At 37.2% G+C, this 26160-nt stretch overlaps 1 protein-coding gene and 1 pseudogene across 2 annotated transcripts in view; one reads left to right on the top strand and one right to left on the bottom strand.

Moving 5' to 3' along the window:
* Window positions 1-26160, bottom strand: part of MAGI3 (membrane associated guanylate kinase, WW and PDZ domain containing 3) — a 243382-nt gene that overhangs the window by 197199 nt on the left and 20023 nt on the right. The gene's annotated exons all lie outside the window — the stretch shown is intronic.
* On the top strand, window positions 17706-19226 carry LOC100619357 (TAR DNA-binding protein 43-like; annotated as a pseudogene).

Genomic DNA, 26160 nt, shown 5'->3' with positions numbered 1-26160 from the left:
AAGTCTGCCATTTTCACACCTCAAATACAAATTGTCATGGGGGATAATTTTTAAAAAGGCAAAAAATATGTACCTTTAGCCTTATAGATCTGAAATGTTAAGTTGCATTCAATTTGAGTGGTAATATTTCAGTTTCCCATGGCATCTTTGATCAATTGGTGATGTAATTTTTATGCTGTTTTTTATTTTTTGTATTTGGGATAGATTCTCTGCTCCTCTATACTATAAAAATTTTGTAATAATCCCACACCATAGTTTTCTACCTTATGCAAAGGTTTTTTTCAGAGGTCATCTGTATTCAGTATTCCAAAAAAGAAATGAGAATTCATAATTTTTTTGCATAAATATTTTTCTACTTTCTCACTAAAGCAGCCTACTAAAGACGGATAAATCCTGAATAATACATTTCATATTTAAACACATCAGATATTACTAGAAATTCAATCTAGCAGACATTTATTAAAGTATCTACTATGTGCAAGGTACTCTGCTAGAAAAGAGTGGGAGAATGATTAGCTCTTTCTAGACTGACTCTAGAGCTCATTATCAGGCCTGGAATCAAGAAGACAAAAGTTCAAATCCAATCTCAGACATGCTGTTGTGAAGCTCAAATGAGATATTTGTAAAGCACTTAGCACAGTGCCAGGCACACGGTAGATACTATATAAATGCTGATATTCGTCTCTTTCCTTTGTGCACATTTCCCAGTTACTTCAGGGCACAAGCATAGGATCAGAGATCTCAAGCTGTGGGACCTTAGAGCCCACTGCATCCAAACCTCTCATTTTACAGATAAGGAAACTTGAGGCTGAGTGATGAAGTGATATTCAGTGTCCCAAAACTAATGTCTAGGATGCAACTTCCTGATGCCAAAATAAGAGGTTTTTTTGTCATCTCGCTACCTAGGAAAAATGATGCAGAACACATCTGAGGTATAAGCAGCTCTACTTTTGATCACAGATCCAGAGTTGGAAGGAATGTTCCTCCAATGTATGCTCCCCAACTACCTCCTTATTTTACAAATGTAGCACAGAGAGAATTAAGAGACTCACATAGGATCACATAGCTAGCAGATACCTGAAGCAAAATTTGAACCTGGACCTCCAACTAGCCATTTGTAACCACAGAGTCATTTTCAGCTCCTTACCTCACTTAAGAGTTACCCAAACCTATCACTTCTACATTTACAAAGCTTAAACTTTTTTTTTCTCTCTTGGTCACTTCTCCTGGTTGCATCCCTTAAAAATAACTTCTTTGGGCAGCGAGGTGGCTCAGTGGATTGAGAGCCAGGCCTGGAGATGTGTAAGGATTAAACATTAATGGTTTGACTAAGATATATGAAAATTATAAATAATAATAGTGGTTGCCAATTCAAAGTATTATTGCTCAAAGTCTAAATGACTTTAAAAGCTTTAATTTACAAAAGAGGTGGAAAGAGTGAAAGTAGGGAAAAACAAAAGGGTAGAGAAGACATTAGCCTATTTAATTAAATATTGCTCCAGTGCTCGACACAGGTAGGACTTCTTGACCTTCAACCGGAATTAAACTCTCTCCAGAAGACAGGAAGGGAAAGCCAGCTATCCACTCACCCAAGTTCCCTACAAAAGGCAGGTATGACTAGAGCTGAAGGTGACTCCTGAGGCCAACTTTCTTCCTTAAGCTGACCTTCTTCTTGAAGCTGACTCTACTTGAAGCTGACTTTGTTCTTGAAGTGAACTCCCAGCCCCCCAAATTCAGGGCCTTTTATAGTGACTTTTTGTTCCTTCCCCTCTTCATAGGGGCCAATCACAGTTCCCAAATTGCCTAGCACTGCCCAAGGTATCTGTGGGATCCACTTCTCACCTTCTGGAGGTGTGAATTCTCATCAAAAGGTTTCACAGTTTCCTGGCTGATTGGGTTTCTGAGGGTGTGAATTCTTTAAGTGGTTTGCCAGTTCCTCCACCTACTTCAAGCTTGGGTTGATTCAATCAAAAGGTAGCTGAAGGAGGGTCAATCCTGTCTTCGCAGTCTAGAGAGGTACTAAGTAGGAATACTTAAGTTATGATTAACCAAAGTGTTAACTCCAACTAAGCAAAGAGAATAAAGGATTCCCTTTTTACAAGTGTAAACTGAGAATAGACAAAGAGAAACAAGAATTTCCTTTCACAGTTGGGAGATCCTATGCTGGAATCTAGCTTCAGACAATTCCTAACTGTGTGACCTTAGGGCTCCATTGCCTAGCTTTTACCACTCTTCTACTTGGAACAGATACTCAGTTTTGATTCTAAGGCAGAAGGTATAGATTTTTTTTAAAAAATCACTTCTGTTTTGCCTTCTGCCTCATCACTCCCCTCCCCATCTTCCATACAATGTCAAGTGATTTTCCCAAAGTACAACTTTACATTCACTACTTACAACAAACACCAGTGGCCCTTTGTCATTTATAAGATCAAAAAGAAATCCCTGTTTGGCATTCACAGTTCCTCACAGCCTCACCCTAACTCTGTTTGAGCCTTGTTTGTACCTTATTCTTTGCTGGTATCCTTTATTAACTCTAGAGTCCAAATTGTCCTTCTTACTACTCCTCATGTATTTTTAGGGTTTGTTTTTTCTTTTAGCTCCATGTCTAGAACGTGTCCCTCCTCCCCTTTATCTCTCATAATCTTCAGTTTTATTCAAGGTTCAGCTCATATCACCTTTCATGAAGCCCACAAAACATTACCTTACAACTATTTTGTATATGCCTAGGTGTGTGCCTGTTTCCACTGAAAGAATGGAAGCCCCTGGAAGTAAAAGACTTCTATATATTTGTCTCCTAATTTCCTACCCCTAGCAGCTTAATAACAGTTTGAGAATTATTAACAAATCATCACAGATCTCAAGCTGGAAGGAGCCTTAGGGGCCATCTACTCCAACTTCTTCATTTTGCAGATGAAGAAACTGTTTGGCTCAGACGTAACATGACTGGTACCCAAGGTTATACAGGAAATATCAGAGAAACAACATGAACCCAGCTCTCTGACTATAGCTTGTGTACCAAGAAATACTATAAAACCTTTATCAAGCATCTAAATGCAGTGAAGAGTAATGAACTTAGCTATAATAGGGGATAGAGGTTATTCAGTCATACCTTGATTTCCTCATCTGTGAAATGGGGATGATAATAATAATACTTTTCTCCCAGGATTATAGTGATAATAAAATGAAATGACATTTATAAATTGCTATACAAATGCCAGTTATGATGATGATGATGATAAAGATGATTACATTTAGAAAGGCTACTCATGTCCTATGGAAACTAAGAGGTATTAAGATTTAAGCAAGGAGGATAATAGGGAATAGTAGAGTTTTGAGTCATAGTAGCAGAAGAGATGAGGAGAGAGAGCTGAAACAGGGCAGAAATATCAAAACTTGTTATGGAGAAAAGGATTTAAGTAGAAGGGGATCTGACATCATGAAGGTAAGGCAGGGGCATTAGCCATGTACACCAATAGGTTCCTTACTGTTTGTACCCGATGGAAGGAAAACAGGACAATCAATATGCTGGTATACATACAACTCTTTATTATCTATCAAATGTCCTACATAGCCACCTGTACCTTAAAACACAAGACGGTAAGAGCCCTTGAAGGAACAGGATTTACCTACTTATTTATGGATAAGTACCACTAGGCACTTGCACAGCAATCCAACCATAAAGGTTCAGGGGACATCAATGGTAATAAGCCAAGCTATGAGAATCAAGGACTATAGCTTATATAACAAATATAAATGAAGAAAGACAGGAACACATGCATTATAAAATCCTGCTATTTCCCCTTTAGGAACTCTAGACTCCTCATTCATTCCAATCACCCACAATTCTGCTCCACAGATGCTACCTCTTAGAATTCTTGTTTTCCTTCAATACTTAGCTCAGAGGCTGACCCTTCCATGAAGCTTTTCCTGACCCCTTCACTTGTTAGTGATTTCCTTCTTCAGTTTTCTTTGGCTAGTTCATTTCTATCTTTGACTCCTCAGCATCCAGCAGAGAGTAGATGCTGAATAAAATATTTACTGAATCTTACATACATGATAGAAGCTTTAAAGAAATATAGTAATCTTAAAGAAGTAAATGGCTATTTGTAACAATTTTTAAAAGGGTGAAGAGGAAAATATAGATGGATCAGTTCATTATTGATCCATATACTCTGTGAGGTATTAGAAAAAACAGCTCCATGAGCTTTGCAGATGAGTCATCAATTGCTATATCAGTCATCTAAATGAGAGCCCCTAGACTGTGTTCTTTTTTATAAGATCACAGTATAAAGATCATAAAAACATAAATTTAGAAATAAAAGGGATATCAAAGGCCAATTGAGGCTAGAGCTCTGGACCACTGCTCACTAAAAAGGCAAAAATTATTTATACGCAAATAGAGATTATGGAGTTATATTCTGAAGAGTAGCTTTGACATTTCCAATTGTGACCACTGCATTAGAAGGCTGGATACAGCTCGATGGACAAAACGCAAAAAATCCTGATGCTGCAGAAGAATGTTGTGAGTTTTTGTTTTTGTCATTTTCCAGAAAAAAAAACAAAACATTTTTAAGCAGAGTCTATCCTCTGGACAGTTTTATAGTGCTGATGAAGCTGACAATGCTTGCCAGCTTTTGCCCTGGCCAGAGTCTGCAAATCAAGTACTAACAGGACAGTCACCCATAAAATAAAATTTCATTTTCCCAAAAATTTCAAAGGTGTGACTTATATTCTCTAAATGATTTGGTCATCTTTTTTGTACTTTCAGCTATGGACCATTTTTTGAAACACAGGCTTGCTTGATACAAGTATAAGATGAGGGGAAGCATGGTTAGAGAGCTTTCTTTTTATTTCAGAAGGAATCTGGAGAGTTTGAGCAAACTCAAAAGAGTCGGCTCTGTATTGTAGAGCCTTCCAAACCTAAATGTTATCTTGGGCTGTGTTAAGAAAGGTATGGGGGGCAACTGGGTGTCTCAGTGGATTGAGAGCCGGCCCCAGAGACAGGAGGTCCTGCGTTTAAATCTGGCCACAGACACTTCCTAGCTGGGTGACCCTGGACAAGTCACTTGACCCCCAATGCCTAGCCCTTACCACTCTTCTGACTTAGAACCAATACACAGTATTGATTCTAAGATGGAAGGTAAGGGTTTTTAAAAAAGAATGAAAAGAAAGGTATAGCTTGAGGCATAAAGAGATGCTGATCTCTCTCTTCCCTATTCATTGATATTACCTCAGAGAATCCTAAGTTTGGTTCTGAATTCCTCAAGAGTACTTAAAAGAAGCTAGTCAGGATGGTGAAGTGCCTTGAATCTATGTTATATGAGGATCAAATGAAGGGATTAGGGATGTTTAGCTTGGAGAGAAGACTGGGGGAGTACATGCATCTGAAGGAGGGACTGGCCTTGTTTTTGTTGGGCCTCAGAAGGCAGAATCAAAGAGCAATGAGTGGAAGAGGCAGAGAGGAATATATAGGTCTAATGTCAGGGAAAATTCCCCATGTTAGAGTAGACTACCTTGAAGACTAGGTGAGTTCCCCCTATTTGGAGGTCTTTCAAGGTCTTCAATTATAATTCAGATTCCTTTTCTGTTATAGATTCAAATAGCTGGCCACTTAAGTCCCCTCAAAAAGACTCAACTTCTGTGATGCTGTAAGAGAATAGCAAAATTGCTGTATCAATGGAGGATAGTCCATCAGTCAACAAACATTTATTAAACACTTTATATAGCCAGGGCAATGGGACAGAGTACTGTGTCTAGTCAGGAATACCCGAGTTCAAATCTGGCCTCAGACACTAAGTGTGAGATCCTGGAAAAGTTACTTAAAGTAACCCTTTTTACTTCAGTTTCCTCTGTAAAATGAGCTAGAGAAGGAATAGTAAGTCACTTGCCAAGAAAACTGAAAAAGCGGAGTCACAAAGAGTCAGACATGACTGAACAACAAGAAGTGCTCTATATACTGTGCTAAATACCTGGAATAAAGTAAAAAAATAGTCCTTAAGGAACTCACAATCTGATGGGGGAGACAACACCAAGACAATTATGTACAAACAAGTTATATACATGATAAACTGGAGATAATCAACAGAGGAAAGGTATGGGAATTAGAAGAGACTGAGGAAAACTTCCTATAGAAAAGTTTTTTGCTGGGACTAGAAGGAAGCCAGTAAAACCAGAGGGTAGAAATGAGAATGGAAAGCATTCCATGCATGTGGGTCAGCCAGTGAAAATGTCCAGAATCAGTACATGGAGTATCTTGTTAAGAAACACTAAGGAAGCCAGTGTCAATGGACATAGAGTACTTTGTGGAATGGAACGGGGGGGGGGGAAGTGGCATTGTTCTTGCATAAAATATAAGAAGACTGGACAGTTGAAAGGAGATGGGTCATGAAGGCAATATGACTGCCAAACAAGATTCTCTATAGCCACTAGAGTTTATTGGCATGCCTCAATGTAAGGATGATGTGTAAATTCATGAAGCACTGTGTATATGTGTGTGTTAGCAAACAATTGGAAAATGAAGGGATGTTCATCAATTGAGGAATGGCTATTCAAGTTATGGCATATGAATAAAATTAAATACTATTGAGCTATTGAACTGTAAGATATATTTTAAGTGGATAGTTTTAGAAAAAACTAGGAATACTTTATGAGCTTATGTACAATAAAGTAAGTAGAACCAGTAGAATAACTTATACAATAACAATGTTACAAAAACAGTCACCTTTAAAAGACTTAGGAACTCTGGTAAAACTAAAAACCAAACAAGATCCCAAAGAATTCATAAAAAGAATATTACCTCCAGATAAAGAGCAGATGAATTTTAAAATGCAAACAGAAACACATTTTTTTTTTTTGGTGAGGAGGAGGAATATGAGTGTGAATGTTTTGCACGAATATTCATTTGGGTTTTTTTTTCCTTTTCAAAAAGCAAGGGAGTGACAGAGAAGAAGAGAGAATTTGGAAATGAAAATAAAGAAAAACGGAATTTTTTTTCCAAAATCATCCATCATTGGTAACTTTGGAGAGAGCAGTTCTGGTTGAATGATAAGGTTGGAAGCCTAAATGAAGAGAGTAAAGAAGTGAAAAGAGAGAAGTGGAGATACCTATTTTAAAATGCCTTCTCAAAGAATTCAACCAGTGAAAGGCAGGAGATACTGAATGACAGCTGAATGGATGACAACTTTCAGAAGTAAAATTGGTGTCAGGAAATACATTAAGGAAGGCTTGGAGAAAGTTATGGCCTAGTACCTTGGCAATAAATATATCATCCAAAGATGACAAAAATTCACAAATTTATTATCAATAACAACTTTTTAAAGGGTATACCAGAAAACTAATATAATACAACTATTAGTTCATATACTAGATAGGATATCAAAAAACAGAAAAAATAAATGCATGAGAAACCTTTCCCCAAAATACTTTATTGACATTTTTGAGAGACACTTTTCTTTTTTTATAACCTATGAACATATTTGGTGAAACAAAGAGTGGATAAAAACTAACTAGATATATGTGGTTAGTTGTTTTCAATTATATTTATGACTTCTAATTCAGAGATCATTATTTTGAATGGCAGTATCAAGTGAAAAGACCTTCATAACTATTAATTATTATTTTTTAGAAGATGAAAAAACTATTAGAAGAATATTTCAGGCTGATTAACTATTTTTGTAAAAAAGCAAACATGATATTACTACCCACAGGACCCACACCATTATATATGCTTCCATCCATCTTATGAAAGGAAAAAAGACAACATTAGGTACTTCTCATATAAAAACAAAAACCAGAGACAATATTGAGTGGTTTAGTTTTCATACCATTCTACAATTTACAGCAGCAGCTGTGGCATCCATACCCCATCTAGTACATCACTATTATTCAAAGTCACCAGTACAATGAGCATCAGTCCTCAAATAAATTGTACTTCTCTGATACAATTTAGCTGTTTAAGGCTAAGACTGGTGAAGAAGTAGCTGCATCCTGTGAGAAGCAAGACAAAGGGGTATTGGTGTAGAAAACAGGTGTCCTGTGCATGTATTCATGTTGTGCGGCTTTTATTTCTCTACATTGATATACATCTGAATGGTAATTTTTCTAAATCGATGCAGTTTAGAATAATTAACTTTTTAAACTCAGCAATATAAGACAAAATTTCATCACAGTCCTCTATAATTAGCTAGTGCCAGTCCTAATTTCATTCCATTCAGTCATTTCATCAGGACATCAGCTTAGCTAGCATATGCCTCTTTCTGTCCTGTGCAGCCCAAGCCCTTCATCATTAGGAGCAGTAATCATGTGGACATCCGAAGTCCTGTTCTACAACCAAGAACAGTTAATTTGCTCACATGTGGAAATGCACCTTGGTGCAAGACTGTTCTGGCTATAAGTAGACTGAAAGATGAGTAGGTGATACCTGATCTCAGTCCCTTCACATTTAGTCATCATACCCCAGCCTGGCCAAGAACCTGGAGTAGAGAAGACTTGAATTCAAATTTGGTCTCAAACACTTATTAGCTGTGTGACACTGGGGGGGGGGGGGGGGGGGGAGTTCTTGGTTCATGTTTCCCTCAGTTTCCTCATCTGTAAAATGGAGATGATAATAATACCTACCTCACAAGGTTATTGTGAGGATCAAATGAGATATCTGTAAAAGTGCCAAGTCTGGCATAGAGTAGGTAATTAATAAACGTTTGTCCTTTTCTCTCCTGTTTTAGCCTCCCTTTCTTTCCTTCAAAATCTTGACCCATTAATTAGTTTAATTTTACATATTCTCAGCCCCATTACACTTTTGCTCCATAACCACTCATTTCTTTCCAGATCTCAATCTTGAATTACTCCTAACATCTGCCTTTTTTTCCTACTCCTCCTCAAATGCTATTGGAAAGTAAAAAATACATCTCACAACCATGCTGATTGGGTTTACTAGATAGTACAGTGGATAAGTGTATTCGGGGGAGTATCTCTCAGTATAGAGAGAAGAGTGGAGAGACCTTCCCTTCTCAAAGAGGGTTTCAGGAGAGACAGCTGATATTTAAGGTTGGCTCAGAGAGAGGAGAGGGGGTTTAAAGATTTTCCCCCTTCTGCCTTCCCTCCTTAGCTAAGGCTGCTCTCCCAGATTCTCTCTTGTCCCTTTTGTCCCCCCTCCACTACTTGAGACCAAAGAGTCTCCCCTTGATCTCACACTCAGCTTGGGAAAAAGATAATTATTTTAATGTCAACTCAATCGGGGTAATACAAAGGAATAACTAGCAGGGAAAGAATAGGAAAGAAAGGTGGGAAAAGGAGGTCTCTATCCCTTTTCCCTCTTCCCTCCCTCCTTGAGTTTGGGAAGAACTCAGGCCTTGGCAGCCTGAGCCTCCTAAGAGAAAGTCAGGTTGACTCACCCTGGGTTTGGCCCCTTGGCCACAATTCAGACTCAGAGCAACAGGAGCTGAGGTAAAGTCAGATAGAGATTTAAAATGTCTTTCTCAGGTTTCTTCTTCATTAGTCTTTTCAAATTGGGAAATGTTGGGGGTAAAGATTTCCAGTCATCAGCAGGAAAAGTGGGTAACCCTCAGGAGAAAAGTCTTTTTCCACCTTCTCTCTTCAGCTTCTCAAGACTGAGAATCCAACTGCTCTTCCTGCCAGGATCTTCTGCTCCTCAAGATTCCAATCCCTTGGGGCCCCTCCCCCTGTTGAGGTGATCAGTTTCACACTCTTCAGCCTGGCACTTTTTCTTTAGTGCCAGCCTCTGTCACACAAGATTTTAATCATGAGGGTCTGGATTCAAATCTAGCCTCAGATACTACCTAGCTGGGGGTCTGACCTAGGTAAGTCACGTAACCCCAACTGCCTAGCCCTTATAGCTCTTCTGCTGTAGAACTGATAACTAAGATAGAAGGTAAGACTATTTTAAAAATTTGACATTGGGGGCAGCTGGGTGGCTCAGTAGATTGAGAGCCAGGCCTAGAGATGGGAGATCCTAGGCTCAAATCTGGCCTCAGACATTTCCTAGCAGGGTGACCCTGGGCCAGTCACTTAACTTCTATTGCCAAGTCCTTACCATTCTTCTGCCTTGGACCCAACACACAGTATTGATTCTAAGATGGAAGGTAAGGGTTTAAAAAAAAAAAAGACATTCTCCAAACTAGATCTATTCTTTTTTTCATATTCCACAATAGTTCCAAATTTCCAAACATGATGTTTCATAACTTTTCAAGTTGTCTTTATTACTACCTCATACCTTCATTTCCTTGAGACTGCCTCACATTGTACTGAAAATAAAAATGAAATTATCCATTCAAGCTCTTTCTTCCCTAATTCCACACTCACCATCCATTAGCTTAGCATCTTTCCTACATCCTGTCCTTTATTCTTCTATTTTTCTCGCCAGTGACAATCCTTTAACTTGTGATAATGATCCAATCTCCCTGTGTTCTATAGTGATTTGCCCCTTCCATCATCCCTTCGATCTCCTTAGTTTTCAAAATCTTAAGCCTACTGACTCTTTCCTGCCACTTTGAAAAGAAGCACAAATTTTCCCCCATCTTTAAACAACCTTCATCTGACCCTACAATTCCCTCAAGCTATGAGCCTATATTTCTCCTTCAACTGAAAAAACTCCTAGCAAAGGCTTTGTACACACATTCCATCCACTTTTTCACCTACAACCCCCTTGTCAAGCCTTTGGAATTTGACCCCATCTACCATCACTGCAATTACCCTAAACTTCCTATTAATCATATGATTTAAAAGAATTCAGAAATAATCATTCAAACTATCTCAAAAGAGAAGAGAACAAAAGAATGGAAGAAATCATATTATACTGACTTTTTATTTTTTAAAGTGACTCAGCAGCAACTATTTACCTATATCCTCACTTTCCCATTCCCATAAAAATCTCTGAGATTAGTCTAGGCATACATCAAAAGTATCATGATCTGGTAATGCCACTACTGGGTCTGTATCTCAAAGAGATAATAAAAAAGGGAAAAGGACCTACTTGTACAAAAATATTTATAGCTGCTCTTTTTGTGGTGGTAAAGAATTGGACATTATGGGGATGTCCATTAATTGGGGAATGGTGGAACAAATTGTGGTACACGTTGGTAATGGAATACTATTGTGCTGTAAGAAATGATAGGCAAAAAAGTTGGAAAGATCTGTAAGAAAAGATGCAGAGAGAAATAAGCAGAAGTGGGAGAATATTGTACACAATATTGGACGATGATTATCTGTGAAAACTTGTCAACACACTGATCTAAGATAACCCTGGAAAGATTTATGACAGGGAATGCTATGCACCTCCTGAGAAAGAATTGAAGGAGTCATCTTTCACATCAGTACATGTGTGCTCTTATAAACAATGACCAATATCGAAGTACAGTAAAAAATTATTTTAATTTTTTTAAAAGAGTATCAGAAGTAATAATGTAAAATTTACATTAAGCCCTGGAAAAATACAAAGTTTCTTCAATAAAATCCTTAACAATAAGAAATAAAATAGTCTAACTAGCCACACTAGAAAAACAAAGTAGATGAAAGAAAAAGTGATTTTGTTCAAACTATAACATTAAGTTGGTCAATTCACACTGTAAGTATGTAGGTAGGTAGGTATAATATATGTACTTATTTTAAAATATGTGTATATACACATGTATACAAAATTAAGATAAATTTAATTTGGAAAACCTCACAGTATTTATCCTAAAACTTTTACCTTCTGTCCTAGTAACAGCTCTACAACAGAAGGGTAATGGCCAGCCAAACAGAGTTAAGTGACTTGCACAGGGTCATAAAGCCAGGAAGTACCTGAGGCCAGATTTGATCCCAGGTCATCCTGAATCCATATCAACTGTGCCACCTAGCTGCTTCTTAAAACCTCAGAGTATTATTAATGACTCCAAATTGCTTCCTGTTGAAAAGTTCATTTCTTTAACCCTTACATGACAGTGCTGATCTATGACAAGTTAGAGAATATCATCCTTTCTTAAGATTGTTATAAGCAATCCAAAGATAAAAGGAGAAAGACTCATGATGGTACATTCTATTAAGGGTGACTTCATGCAAAAAATGACACAAAAGAGATATCACTGAGGACACATCTGCTGGAAAAAGGAGGAGGGCTAGTCATGTAGGGAGAATAACAAATAACATAAAGAGAGTCCAATGGAAACACTGGGAACACAAAAGTTTTAAAAGAACCACAGGAAGGTCTCCAACAAGGTGGGTGGATTTTCAATGGAATATTTATGGAAAGTCATAGACAAGACTTACAGGAGGTGTGTAAGTACATAAGGGAAAGAAATAAGCATTTACATAAAGCCTACCATATGCCAAGCACTATGCTGAATGCCTTTTACAAATATCATCTCATTTGATCCTGTAGGTATTATTATCTCCATTTTACAATTGAGGAAACTGAGACAAACAGAGGCTATGACGACTTGCCCAGGGCCACACAGTAAATGTCTGAGGTCAAACTTGAATTCAGGTTTTCCTAACTCTAGGCCTGGAACTCTATCCATTTCACTGCCAGCTGTTTCATTAAAGATGTTATGTGATACCCAGTGGAATTGTGCGTCAGCTAAGGGAGAGGTGGGGGTGGGGGTGGGGGGTGGGAGAGGAAAAGAAAATGATCTTTGTCTCCAGTGAATAATGTTTGGAAATGCTCAAATTAAAAAAAAAAAAGAGAGGGAGATGTTAGTTGCACTTGAGAAAATACAGATCCAGAGTAGCAAAGTAAGATACACTAGCAGTTAAATATTCTTGCAACTGTTTAAATGCTCACTGTAAGCACCGTTACTATCACATACATTTTGTGTATGAAAACTATGTTGACTTTACAACTAATTAGAAGTCAACATCATGAAAATTCAAACTTCTGGGTCATCACTGCTGTTAATCTAAATTTAATGATGTCAAACTCAAAAGGAAATGGGTGCCACTAAATCTATACGGAAGGATTGTGAGCTTCATATTGACTTAGAAAACTATATATTAACATAATCTATGTTTTGTTATGTTTTTATTTATTTTGTTCACCATATCCCAATTACATTTTAATCTGATTTGGCCTTACCTGGGGTGTTGTGAGTCAATGCTGCTTGTGGGCCACATGTTTCATACCTGGGAGTTAAACTATTTTTTAAGATGTATGCCAATGGTTTAATTCTAAAACAATATCCATAACTCCAAAAAATTGTGAGATCTGAGATTCTGAAATATAACTTTGACAGAGAAATGGTTTCTTAATGCTCTTCACCCATAGGAAGAAGTACATGTAGATAGGAACAACTGATGTGACTGATGAAGGATCCACTAAGTGTTGGTTGGAACTCCAAAGGACTTCTAGCTCTATGTTTAGGCTTATCTAACCTACCTGGAAGTATACATAGAAGTCTGTATACCTTAAAAATTAAGAGTATCTAGCTCCCCTTTGTCTACCTTAGTATAAAACCCAAATACCCCCTTATATCTGTGGATCTGGAAGTGGGTAGGCTTCACTTTTGGACCAACACTAGGACAACAGTTAAGTGAGCAGCGACATTTATATTGTTTTAGTATAAATAAATGTTCCACTAGTGTCCTATATGCTATTCAATAAAGCCTAAAGCTAGCTTAGCTGAGATTGTGTCTCTGAACTTCTGAAATCCTTGAATCCAAATACCATACAGATTCAAGTCTTTCATCATTAATTTTTTGCATAAATATTTATACCTAAAACATAAAAAAGTTATAAAAGATGAGAAACAATTACTTATAGCATAACCTCTTTAATATACATGGGGTGTCTCAAAAGTCTTGGCACTATGTGGTATATGATGATGAAGGAATACTAATATGAAATGGTTGATTTCTTTAAGAACTGGAAGGACCTTCATGAATGAATGCTGAGTGAATTGTGAAGGGCTTATTGAAAGAATACTATCCACATGTAAAGAAAGAACCGTGGGAGTAAAAATGCATGAAGAAAGCATGATTTATTACTTGTTTATATGGGTATATGATTTGGGGTTTTGGTTTTAAAAGATTATACTCTATTACAAAAATGAACAATATGGAAAGATTTTGGGTGATAATAGATATAAATTCCAGTGGGACTGTTTTGTCAACTATGGGAAAGGGGAAAGAAGAGAGGAGGGAGACAACATGAATCAGGTAACTTTGGAAAATTTATGTTACTGGAATAAAATAAAGAAAATTGGAACTATTAAAACGTAACTAAACTACAATTTTTGTAATTGTATATATTAAATTTTTTGACCTTTATTAAGTGCCCACTTTGTAAAAAATGCTTAGAACACAAAACAAAACAAAAAAAAAGTCCATTTTCTCAAGGATATTACATTCTGTTGGGATGATATAGCACCTTCACAGAAAAGTAAATATAGGATATTCTATAAAGAGAGAGTATTAATATAACTGTGGAGGTTCAAGAAGGGCTTTGTATAGGCTATATCTAAACTGCGCCTGGAAGGGAGTTACATGTTTTAAGAGGTCAAGGTAAGGAACAAACAGAATTCAAGCTTAGGTGCCAGTTTACATTAATGAAAGGAACTAGGAGACAGAATAGTAGGCCAGTAAGACAAGGACAAAGGATGGGTAAAAGTAATATAAAATAAGTCTAGAAAAGTAAGCTAAAGGTGCAGTATTTTCAGTTTAAATGCCAGGTTGGGAAGGCAGCATTGCATTCTAAGGGTCACAGTAAGCTACTGAAAACTGCGGGGGAAGAGAATGACAGGTCAGATCTGTACATTTTGGCTGCTGTGTGTAAACTGGATTTTGAAACCGGGAGGATCAAAAATAAGGAAACCAATTAGAACAAAAATGCAATGAATAGCCCAGGCAAGGGATAATGAGGGTTTAAATAGAGTGGTGGCTGTACGTGCATAGAGAAGGGGAGAAAGAATTATAAGAAAGATTGTAAAGTTAAAATTTTTGAGACTTAGATACTAAGTATATATGGGGGAAGGGGAAGAAAGAAGAGTCAAGTCAAAGAGTCAAGTCAAGGGTTTTATAGCTTACTGTGAAATCAAGTAATAGAAATGTTGATAATATGCAACCAGCTGGTTATTCTACACATTTAAATTTTAACTGAACAGGAAATATTTTAGAAAGGTCTTTAAGAATATGAAGGATCTCAAATCCTAAAGGTTTTTGACACTACATATCAAGCATGTTTTCTAGGCCACTAGCCTTAAGATAATATTTAAACTAAAGTAACATCTCACTTGCAAATGGTCAACAGAGCAAATAAACAGGAGAAAACAGAATAGCCAAGAGTCTAATTTGAAATGTCCATAATAATACATATTTAATCAAAAGCACATAGACTTTTTATATATGGAGAGGGGTGATTATTACAAATGAAGCAGAAATAAAAGAGAATTTTCTTTTGATTTTTGATTCTTAGATGCCAAGACAGTTTAACAGCTTAATTGAAAAATGGCAAAGTTTGTGAATCAATAGTCTTATTTTATGTACTTGCTTATGTTTTAATACATCGACAACTGTTTAAACAATTCGGAATTGCGAATTATATTTTATTTATAAAAAAGCAAGACTAGGGAAGCCTGGTGGTTCAGTGGATAGAGAGCCAAGCCTAGAGAAGGAGGTCCTGGGTTCAAATCTCACATCAGACATGTCCTTGCTGTATGATGCTGGTCAAGTCATTTAATCTCAATTGCTCTAAGATAGAAGATAAGGGTTTAAAAAATAAAAGAGGAGAGTGACAGATAGGCTCATGATACTAAAACTCAAGCAAAGAGAAAAAAGAAAGCAGAGAGGAGAAAGAAGAAAGTATTTAAGGCAAAGGTAAATAATATTCTATCTTCTTATTGCAGAGGAGAAGATGGGTTTGTAAAAATATTATAGCTTAAAAATTTTGTTCTGTTTTAGTTCGTGACTGCTCTTCCCTGAAGCCTCTGACTTTGAACATTTTTATTGGAATTTTTTTTTGTTTGGAAGTCAATACCAATAGGTGACCATAATCAGTTTTAAGACCTGAAAGGTTCAGTTTATTCATCAGCCAAAGCACCTACAGCTGGCATTAAGTTTCATTCTCTACGCAAAAGTAAATAGAATTTCATTTAGCATATCCATTCCAATTTTAAGCCAAGCAATGAAATTACTATAACCATATAAGTATTTTCAAAAGTTAATAATATTGTTTAAAATAATATGCCTTCAGTCAAGAGATGCAAGGTAAGTTAAGATCTATACATTTGGTATACAACATATACAGAAGAAAACAAACATAGCAGCATAGCACTGGATAAACCCAGAAAATACAGTTAGGATAGGGCAAAACTTGTTGGGAAAATTAAAATACTATGGATATGAGACTTAAGACATGAAAGGTGATATCATAAACAAAAAAGAGGAGCAAGGATGAAATTAGCTTTCAGATCTATGGATAGGGAACAACGTCACGACCGAACAAGTAATAGAGAACAAAAGAGAAAACAGTTTTGATTACATGAAATTTAGAAGTGTTTGCATAAACAAAAATAAAGCAGGTAAAACTGGAAAAAACAAGAGGTAACTGGGAAGAAATTTTTGTAGCAAGACTTTTGAACTCTCATTGATACAAAGACAAGCCATAATTCCAAAGTTAAAGATGAAACATTTGACCCACTTTCTGACAAGTAATGGAATCAACTCAAAATGCAGCAATGTCTCACTTCCAAGGTAAAGAAGCAATGGATTCAAATTTATAATACTACCACCAATTTCCCCCAACAGGTAAATGGTCAAAGAAAAGAAACATAGTTTTCAGGTGAAGAAATTCAAGCTGATCAGTAACCATGTGAAAAATGCTCCAAATCACTAATCATTAGAAAAATGAAAATTAAAGGAACTCCTGAGATTTTATCTCATACCCATCAAATTGACAAAGATGAACCCCACAAAAAAAAAGAAAGCAAAAGAAAAAATAAAAATGATAAATGTTAGTAGGGCTGAGGGAACACAAGCACACTATGCCCCCATGGAGCTAAGCCCCCAAATTACTTAAGTGAACAAGAATTCCCTTTTACCCAGCAGCATACTATTAAGACTAATTAAAAAATGTGCTCCCTCCTCAACTCCACTTTTTGACTTTCCTGCCTTAACTTCAAGTTTCAACTAAAATCTCATCTTTTGGGGCAACTGGGTAGCTCTGGATTCAGAGTCAGGCCTAGAGATGGGAGGTCTTGGATTCAAATCTAAACCTCAAACAATTCTTAGCTGTATGACCCTTGGCAAGTCGCTTAAGCCCTATTATCTGCCCTTACCACTCTTCTGCCTTAGAGCCATTACACAGAATTGATTGCAAGATGGAAGGGTTTTTAAAAAATAAAATAAAATAAAATAAAATCTTTTACAGGAAGCTTTCTCCAACTCCTCTTAATTCTAGAACCTTTTCTCTATTAATTATTTCCTATTTATCACAAATATAGCTTTATATATATTTGCATGCCATCTCTCCCATTGGATTCTAAGTTCCTTAAGGAAGGGGATTGTCTTTTGCCTCTTTTTGTATAGTGCTTACAAAAATATGCATGACAGTTCTTTTCAAGTAGGCAATAAGATGGCACAATGGGTAGAGCACAAGGTTTGGAATCAGGAAAACTGTATTTTTGTCAGAGCACAGCAGAGGCAGTACAAGAACTATACTGTGTTACACTTGCTTGCCTGTCCAGGGCCCAGCAGCAGCCATGCAGGGGTAGTAAGTGAAGATGTCTCAATATATTCGGGTAACTGAAGATGAAAATGATGAGCCTATCGAGATTCCATCAGACAACAATGGTACAGTATTGCTTTCCACAGTTACTGCCCAGTTTCCAGGAGCATGTGGGCTCTGCTACCGGAATCCAGTGTCTCAGAGTAGGAGAGGTGAATTCCTTGTAGAAGGAATTCTGGACGCTCGTGATGCTGGTTGGGGAAATCTGGTATATGTCATCAACTATCCAAAAGATAACAAAAGGAAAATGGATGAACCAGATGCTTCATCAGCAGTCAAATTGAAAAGAGCTGTGCAAAAGACCTCTGATTTAATAGTCTTGGATCTATCCTGGAAAACAATTGAGCAGGGTGTAAAAGAATATTTTATCACTTTTGGAGAAGTCTTTATGGTGCAGGTCAAGAAAGACATTAAAACTGGTCATTCAAAAGGATTTGGTTTTGTTTCTTTCATGGAATACAAAATGCAGGTGAAAGTGATGTCACAGCACCACATGATATATGGACAGTGGTATGACTATAAACTTCCTAATTCCAAGCAAAGTCCAAATGAGCCCTTGAGAAGCAGAAAGGTTTGTTGGGCACTGTACAGAAGACATGACTGCTGATGAGTTGCAGCAGTGTTTTTGCCAGTATGGAGAAGTGGTAGTGTCTTCATTCCCAAACAATTCAGGGCCTTTGCCCTTGTTCATTTGCAGATGGCCAGGCTGCCCAATCTCTTTGGAGGGAGGGAGAGAGGAAGGGAGGGAGAGTGTGTGTGCATGCGCGCGCGCGCGCGCGTGTGTGTGTGTGTGTGTGTGTGTGTGTGTGTGTGTGTGTGTGTGTGTGTGTGTGTGTGTGTGTGTGTGTGTGTGTGTGTGTGTGTGTGTGTGTGTGTATCCATTCAATGCTGAACCTAAGCACAATAGCAATAGGCAGTTAGAAAGAAATGGAACATTTGGTGATATTCCAGCAGCTTTGGAAAACAGGGTGGGTTTGGTAACAGTAGAGGGGGTGGAGCTGGTTTGGGAAAGAACCAAGGTAGTAATATGGGTGGAGAGATGAACTTTGGGGCTTTCAGCATCAACCTCTCTATGATGGCTACAGCTCAGGCAGCACTGCATAGCAGCTGGGGTACCAGGAGCATATTAGCTAGTCAACAGAACCAGTCAGGCCCATCAGGCAATAAACAAAGTCAAGGCAATATGCAAAGGGCACCCAACCAGGCTTTTGGTCCTGGAAATAACTCATATAGTGGCTCTAACTCTGGTGCAGCAACTGGTTGGAGTTCAGCGTCAAATGCAAGATCAGGGGCAGTGGGTTTAATGGAGGCTTTGATTCAAGCATGGATTCCAAATCATCAGGTTAGAGAATGTAGACAGTTCTGATACTGGGGTGGGAATTAAATTTTTCTGGAATCAGGAAAACCTGAGTTCAAACTGAATCTCAGATACCTATTAGCTGTGTGACCCTAGGCAAGTCACTTAAATGCTATTTGCCTCAGTTTCCTTATCTGTTAAAATAAGGATAATAATAGTACCTACCTCCCAAGGTTTTTGTGAGCATGAAATTGGATAATAATGGTAAAGCACTTAGCCATTATTTGCTATTATTATGTAGCAAAAACTAGAAACTAAAGGTGAGTGTCCATCAAATAAGGAATGTCTGAACATATCAATATACAAATATTATTTGTATTATTATTTATTGCTCTTATTGAACAGAAAGAAATGACAAACTGGACAGTTTCAAAGGAAACTGGGAAAACTTTAGTGAAGTGAGAACCAGGATAATTTATATGATGACAACATTCTTGAGAAAAACAATTTTGAAAAACTTTTAAGAACTCTGATCAATGTAATAATAAGCCACAATTCCTGAGAACCAAGGAATAATCTTGTTACTCATTTCTTGACAGAGGTGATAAACCTGAACTGCAGGATGAGACCTACATTTTTAAACATGGCCAATTTGCTTCATTTGAGCATGCATATTTATTACCAGTGTCATTAATTGAAAATAATAAAATTAAATTTAGAAAAAAGATGTATACATCTGCTCAAAGAATAAAATGAAGTGATATAGTATGTTACTGCATAACATTTACTAAAATCCCTTAAAAATTTCTAAATATTTGAAACCAATGTTAGGTTATTAATATTAGAAACCATTTCATTGTACTCAATCCTGGTTAGATTCTGTTTGGAGTATTGTGTTTATAGTTTAGAAAAGACCTTGGGGGCAGCTGGATGGCTCAGTGGATTGAGAGCCAGGCCCAGAGATGGGAGATCCTCGGTTCAAATCTGACCTCAGACATTTCCTAGCTGTGTGACCCTGGACAAGTCACTTGACCCCCATTGCCTATCCCTTACCATTCTTCTGCAGGCAGAAGGTAAGGGTTTAAAAAAAAAAAACTTAAACTGAAATTGATTCAAATGGTGATCCAAATAAGAATGGTGAAGGGACTCATACCTATGCCAAAAGATCAATTACAGCTACTGGGTTGTCTGGTCTGAAGAAAAGAGGTTAAATGGGAACAGGAGGGTTATGGGAAAAGGGTATGAGTGAGATAGTTACCCTCAAATAATTGAAATAAGTCAATGTAAAATAGGGATTAGCCTTGTAGAGCCGAACTAAAATTCAGTGTGGGCAAGCTACAGGGAAGCAGATTTCAGCTCAACATGAGGAACAAGAATTCCTCCCAAAAGTAAGCCTCCCAGAAGTAAAATAAGCTGCCTCTGGAATTAATAAATTTCTCCTTACTGAAGGATTTTAGGGTTGGACTAGATAACCTCTAAGGTCCCTTCCAACCAAACAGATTGTTATCTATTTGGTTCAGAGCCACCATCATATCTACAAATGACTAAATATTATTTAAAGAGGAAGCTAGGTGGCACAGTAAATAGAGCCCTTTACGTAAGGAAGACAAGTTCAAATATGACCTCAGTCACCTAACTGCTATCTGCCTTAGTTTCCTCATCTATAAAATCAAGATGATAATAATAGCACCTCCTTCTCAGGGTTGTTACAAAGATCAAATGAGATACTTGCAAAGTTCTTTGCAAATCCCAAAGAGCTATTTTTTTAAATGCTAAGCTATAAAGTTTTTAACTGAACATGGGGAACTTTTGGCAGTTTATTTATAAAAAGACCTACTAATAAATGTATGCCTCTCCATTCCACAGTACCCCCTATTGTATCCAGAATATTAAACACTATATGTTAACTAAAAGTAAATGGGAGGGGGGGTGGAGGTGGGGCAGCTGGGTTGCTCAGTGGATTAAGAGCCAGGCCTAGAGACAGGAGGTCCTAGGTTCAAATATGACCTCTGATCCTTCTGAGCTGTGTGACCCTGGGCAAGTCACTTAACCCCCATTGCCTAGCCCTTACCACTCTCCTGCCTTGGAACCCAATACACAGTATTGATTCTAAGACGGAAGATAAGGGTTTAAAAAAAAAAGTAACTGGGAGCTCTATTTATAGCATGTGCTACCTATAAAAGCTAATGTTTTCTTTTTCAGTCTAGACCTATAGCTCCCAGGATAGAAACATCTTTCACTGAGGCAGATTAGCATCTCATCTTTAACTTAGACAGACTTAAGAGACTTTGAGGCACTGGAAAGCTAAGGAATAGTATCCATAGTCAAATAGTAAGTGTGATCAAGAAAGAACTTGAACCAGGTCTACTTCTGACCCCAAGGCCAGTCTCAGATCTATCTACTATGCCTCTGAAGAGAACTGATTATCACAAATCCAATTCAACAAACACCTATCAAGCACTTAGGTGGCAGGCACTGAGAAAATAAGACAACAAAACCTAAATATTCTTTGCCCTGGAGAAGCTAATATTCTAAGAAACTGTGTACTTGTAATACATACTTCAACTGCTTGAGAATATAATGTATAGCAGATACAATCTCTATTTTTAATGAATAAATCTTTACTGGAACCAATAAGAGGTTAGTTCAAATGGCACATTTATAAATATTTTCCTTACCAGATAAGTGATCTTAACCTCTGTGTGTGTGTGTGTGTGTGTGTGTGTGTGTGTGTGTGTGTGTGTGTGTGATGAACCACTTTAGCATTCTGGAGAATTCTCAGAATTAACATTCTCAGAATAACATGCTAAACACTTAAAATAAAAATAGAATTACAAAGGAAACAAATTATACTGAAATAAAAATATCAAAATATTAAAAATAAATTCATAGACTATCATCCCCTTCTGGAACTCTACTCACGGATTTCAGGTTCAGAATATCTATTCTAAGAAAAATATAAGAGATTTTGTCTAATTATTTTGGATTTACTGTCACAAAAAACAATCAAACAAAAAAAACCCCTCCAAATGTACAAGAAGCTGTTAACTGAAACTATCAATCACAGGATCACATTCACGTTATAAAACTGGAAAGAACCACAAAGGTTGATAATCTATCCCCAAATCTATCATTTTTACAGAAAAGGAACTAAGTTCTTAAGACTGATTAAGTCACTTGCTGAAGTTCACAATAGATTTTGAACTCAGGTCTATTGACTACAATTTCAATACTTCAAATATGGTACTTTTTCCACACCACTACACTGACTCCAATCATAGCACCAACAAATCACAACGGAAGTGGCAAAATTATCACTCAATTTGACAACTTTCTGCTCATAAGCCATTATCCTTGTGCTAGACACTATTTCTGCCTGTTGAAATGCTACTCACTGATTGTTGTCCACCTTCCCTAACCTAAGCAGTTATTAGTATTCTCTCCCTCTTCAAACCATTTTCTATTTATACTTATTTGTATACACATTATATCATCCCAATAAAATGCAAGCCCACCCAACAAAATGTAAGCAAGGGTTTTCATTTCTGTTTTTGTTATCCTAATGCCCTAGTATTGGACTTGCTGTCAGAATATTAGCTAAAAAACTAACAAATCACGAAAAAAGTTACAATCTCTCAAAGCCTCAATATTTTTCATCTGTAAATTGAAGATAATGATACCTATACTACCCATCTCACAGGTCTCTTGTGAGGAAAGCTTTAAGGAAACATAAATCTGAATTATTATTATGCTTAGAATTGATCTGAGGACCCTTCTAACTCTAATATCTTATAATCTCATTTAATTCAATTCAACATTTGTTAAGCACAAATGTGACATCTGTGCAAGGCACTGTTTTGGTTAGGCTGATCTTTATAACCCTGTGAGGAAATTGGAGAGACTCCATTTCATTCTGTGCAGGTCCCCTGGGCAGGTCTCTTCCTGCTTGCAGGAGAGACTTTTCCTGCCTAAAGGGGACCAAGAGATGTCATTCTTTCTTGTTTCCTCCCAGTATTTCCTGGCTTGCCAGCAGAGATTGTTAATAAACTCTTCTTTATCATCTCATTCTAGTCTGCTTACCTGCACTGCCTAACACTAGTTGTTAGGTGATCTAATAACCCTTCACCCTCCCTATCCCAATGATTCCAAAACTCGAATGCCATTACATAAACATCATTCTTCATCTTCCACTGCCCACATCTTTATTCACATTCCCTCCCCCCACCCCCATGCCTCACTCTAAAGCTGCCCACCTTTCCACTCTAGAATATGTGCTCCTTTGGTAACAAACCTGTTTTCATTGTAAAACTTTTCCCTTTCCTACTCCTTTCACCTTATGGAGGTGAAATATTGGAATTCCCTAGTAGGAGGGCAAGAGTTGGAGAAAATTCCAATACAATATTGATATTCCCTCAAACCCCCTTACCTCCTAGTTCCTAAACTTGTTCCTTCTAACACCTCACTAGCGCAGAGATGACCTCACCATCATTGTGATATCACCCACAAATATTCCCCTTCCATGTTTCTGAACAATTAAAGTACCTTATCTGATCATAATCTGTTGTCATTTCACTTCATCCTCAGTCGTGAAAGTCCAGAAGCTGTGTTCTTCAACCTCACTATGACCTTCAATCCCTCAAACCCTTAATTCTTAAGACTATCACCCCTTCACTGGATGCACTCTCCTCCTTCCCCCATTCTGACCCCTAGTGAACCAATTCAACTCTACACTGCCCTCTTTTTGCCTCCTTCTCCTATCCAGAATCTTAGTACACCTTGATTCAGTCTGGGTTACTCCCGTTTTGTGCGGCCTTCATTCCTACTCAGATGTTTTGAACAAGAACAAAGAGGTAGAAAACCATAAAACCATGCTGACTAGATCCACTACAAATCTTTTATATAACCTCAGGTGGAGCTTCACTGCAGCAAGGTAATCCTTTTAAACCTCCCTAATAGACTTTATCCCATTCACCACAGCAGCTTTTCCAAACCTATTCATCCTACCTCAAACCTCCATGTCTTCCTCACCCTCCAAACTGAAAACCTGACTTCATATTTTACAGGGGAAATTGAGCCAAAAGTCTCTGCTTCTTCTTCCTCCTCAACTCACATTTCCCATGTCTTTTGCCATTCTGTCTCCAACCATCTCACATGAAGAGGTGGCCCTTCTTGCCAAGGAAAAAGGCTCTACAGATGCTCAAAAGACCCCTTTCCATCCTGTCATTTTCAAGAAGATTGTTTCCTCTGTCCTTTATTCTTCTTTATTCTCTCCTTGTCTATTGATGCTTCCCTACTACCTACAAATAAGCCCATGTCTGCCCCATTCTTAAAAACTAAAGTTATAATTTACTTTCTTCAGGAAGTCCTTTCTGAGCCTGCCTTAATTCTAGTTCCATCTGTGGATTATCTCCAATTTATCTTTTATATGGATTATTTGTACATAGCTGTTTATAAGTTATCTCTTCAGTTAGACCATGCCCTGCTTGAGTACATGAACTATCCTTTTTCTTCCTTTGTATCCCCAATTCTTTGTTAAGTGCTTAACATATAGCAGGTGCTTAATAAATATTTATTGACCATCAACAGCAACCCAACTTTATTCTTCAAAATCAGTCAAGTTATATCTTGATTAAATGCTATACACCATGCTCACATTTGAGTGAGTTACAGAAGGTAACTGTTCTACTATGCCCTGCCCAAATCACTCTATATTTTAAATATTAGGCTCAGTTCAGGATGTGGTTGCATTAAAAAAAAAAAATTCGAAATTTTAAAAAACATATTTAACTCAAGACAGATAGGTAACACAGAGGATATTAGGCCTAGAGGACCTGGGTTCAAATTTGACCTTAGATACTTCCTAACTATGACTCTGAGCAAGTTACCTAAGCCCAATTGCCTAGCCCTTAACACTTCTGTCTTAGAATCAATACCCTCTAAGAGAGAAGGTAAGGGGTTTAAAAAAAAAGAAAGAAATATATTTAATTCTAAAGAGCCCTTTCTAACCTCCTGCAAAAAAAAAAAAGTCCCTTTGAAAGGTGGGTTGAGATAAATGAAGAAAAAAGGCTTTTCCAGGGAAATAGATAGTGCCAAAATAAAAAAAAAAAATTCTAGTCTTATTTAACATTATTACTTTCCAAACTCCTCAAGTGATTTGGTTATTGATCATTTGATTAACTTGCCTACATGAAATGATTGGCAGAGTTGGTATCTATTCTTCTACACTAAAAAAGGAATAGAGTGAAGAAAGGCAACATCTCTTGGTTTTAATATCAGACAGATTTGGAAATTGACTTGGTTGCTCAATTCTATAATGTTAATCCAGACTGTATTTATGATATCTTTGTCTCTGAAATTCCTAGAAAAAATACATAAATTATACTGGATCAGAGTCATGTCAAAGGACATGAGAGACTATGCCAGTTAGAACATCTTTCCAAACTAGAGGTGGCTTGGATACAGATTAATACTAAATTAAATAAAACTGTTTCTGGCAGAAGAATCTAAATCACAGACTACCATACTAGTATAATATTTTTGGCATTACTATTTAAAGACATCAATAAGCTGGAAAGCATACTGATGAAATTCACCAATATGGTAAAAGGCCTCAAAGTTCATACCATATGAAGATAAGTTGAAATGTTTGAGGATGTTTAGCCTGTAGAAGAAAAGAATTAACAGAAAACTAAATTTTTATTTTTCATCATTTGAAAGGCTGTCGATTCATTTGGTTAAGTCCCAGATGACAGAATTAGGTATCAGGAGTGAGACAGAGCCAAATTTAAATTCAATGTTAATAAAAACTTCCTATTTAGAGCAGTGCATTACATAGAATGGGCTTTCTTAAAAGGTATTGCTTCTTGTTCATTAGAGTTCTTTAAACAATGATGAATGGGGTGCAGCTGGGTAGCTCAGTGGATTTAGAGCCAGGCCTAGAGACAGGAGGTCCTGGGTTCAAATATGACCTCAGACACATCCTAAATGTGTGACCTTGGGCAAGTCACTTACCCCCATTGCCTAGCCCTTACCACTCTTCTGCCTTAGAATCAAATTGATTCTAAGGCAAAAGGATTTAAAAAAATACACCACAATAATGAATGACCATTTATGGATAAAATATAGAGGATTCTTTTTCAAGAATGGAATAAAT

Source organism: Monodelphis domestica, chromosome 2 (assembly GCF_027887165.1).
Source record: "Monodelphis domestica isolate mMonDom1 chromosome 2, mMonDom1.pri, whole genome shotgun sequence".
In the NCBI taxonomy this organism is placed as follows: domain Eukaryota; kingdom Metazoa; phylum Chordata; class Mammalia; order Didelphimorphia; family Didelphidae; genus Monodelphis; species Monodelphis domestica.
The sequence above is the reverse complement of the archived record's forward strand: the minus strand, read 5'-3'. Positions and strand labels throughout refer to the sequence as shown.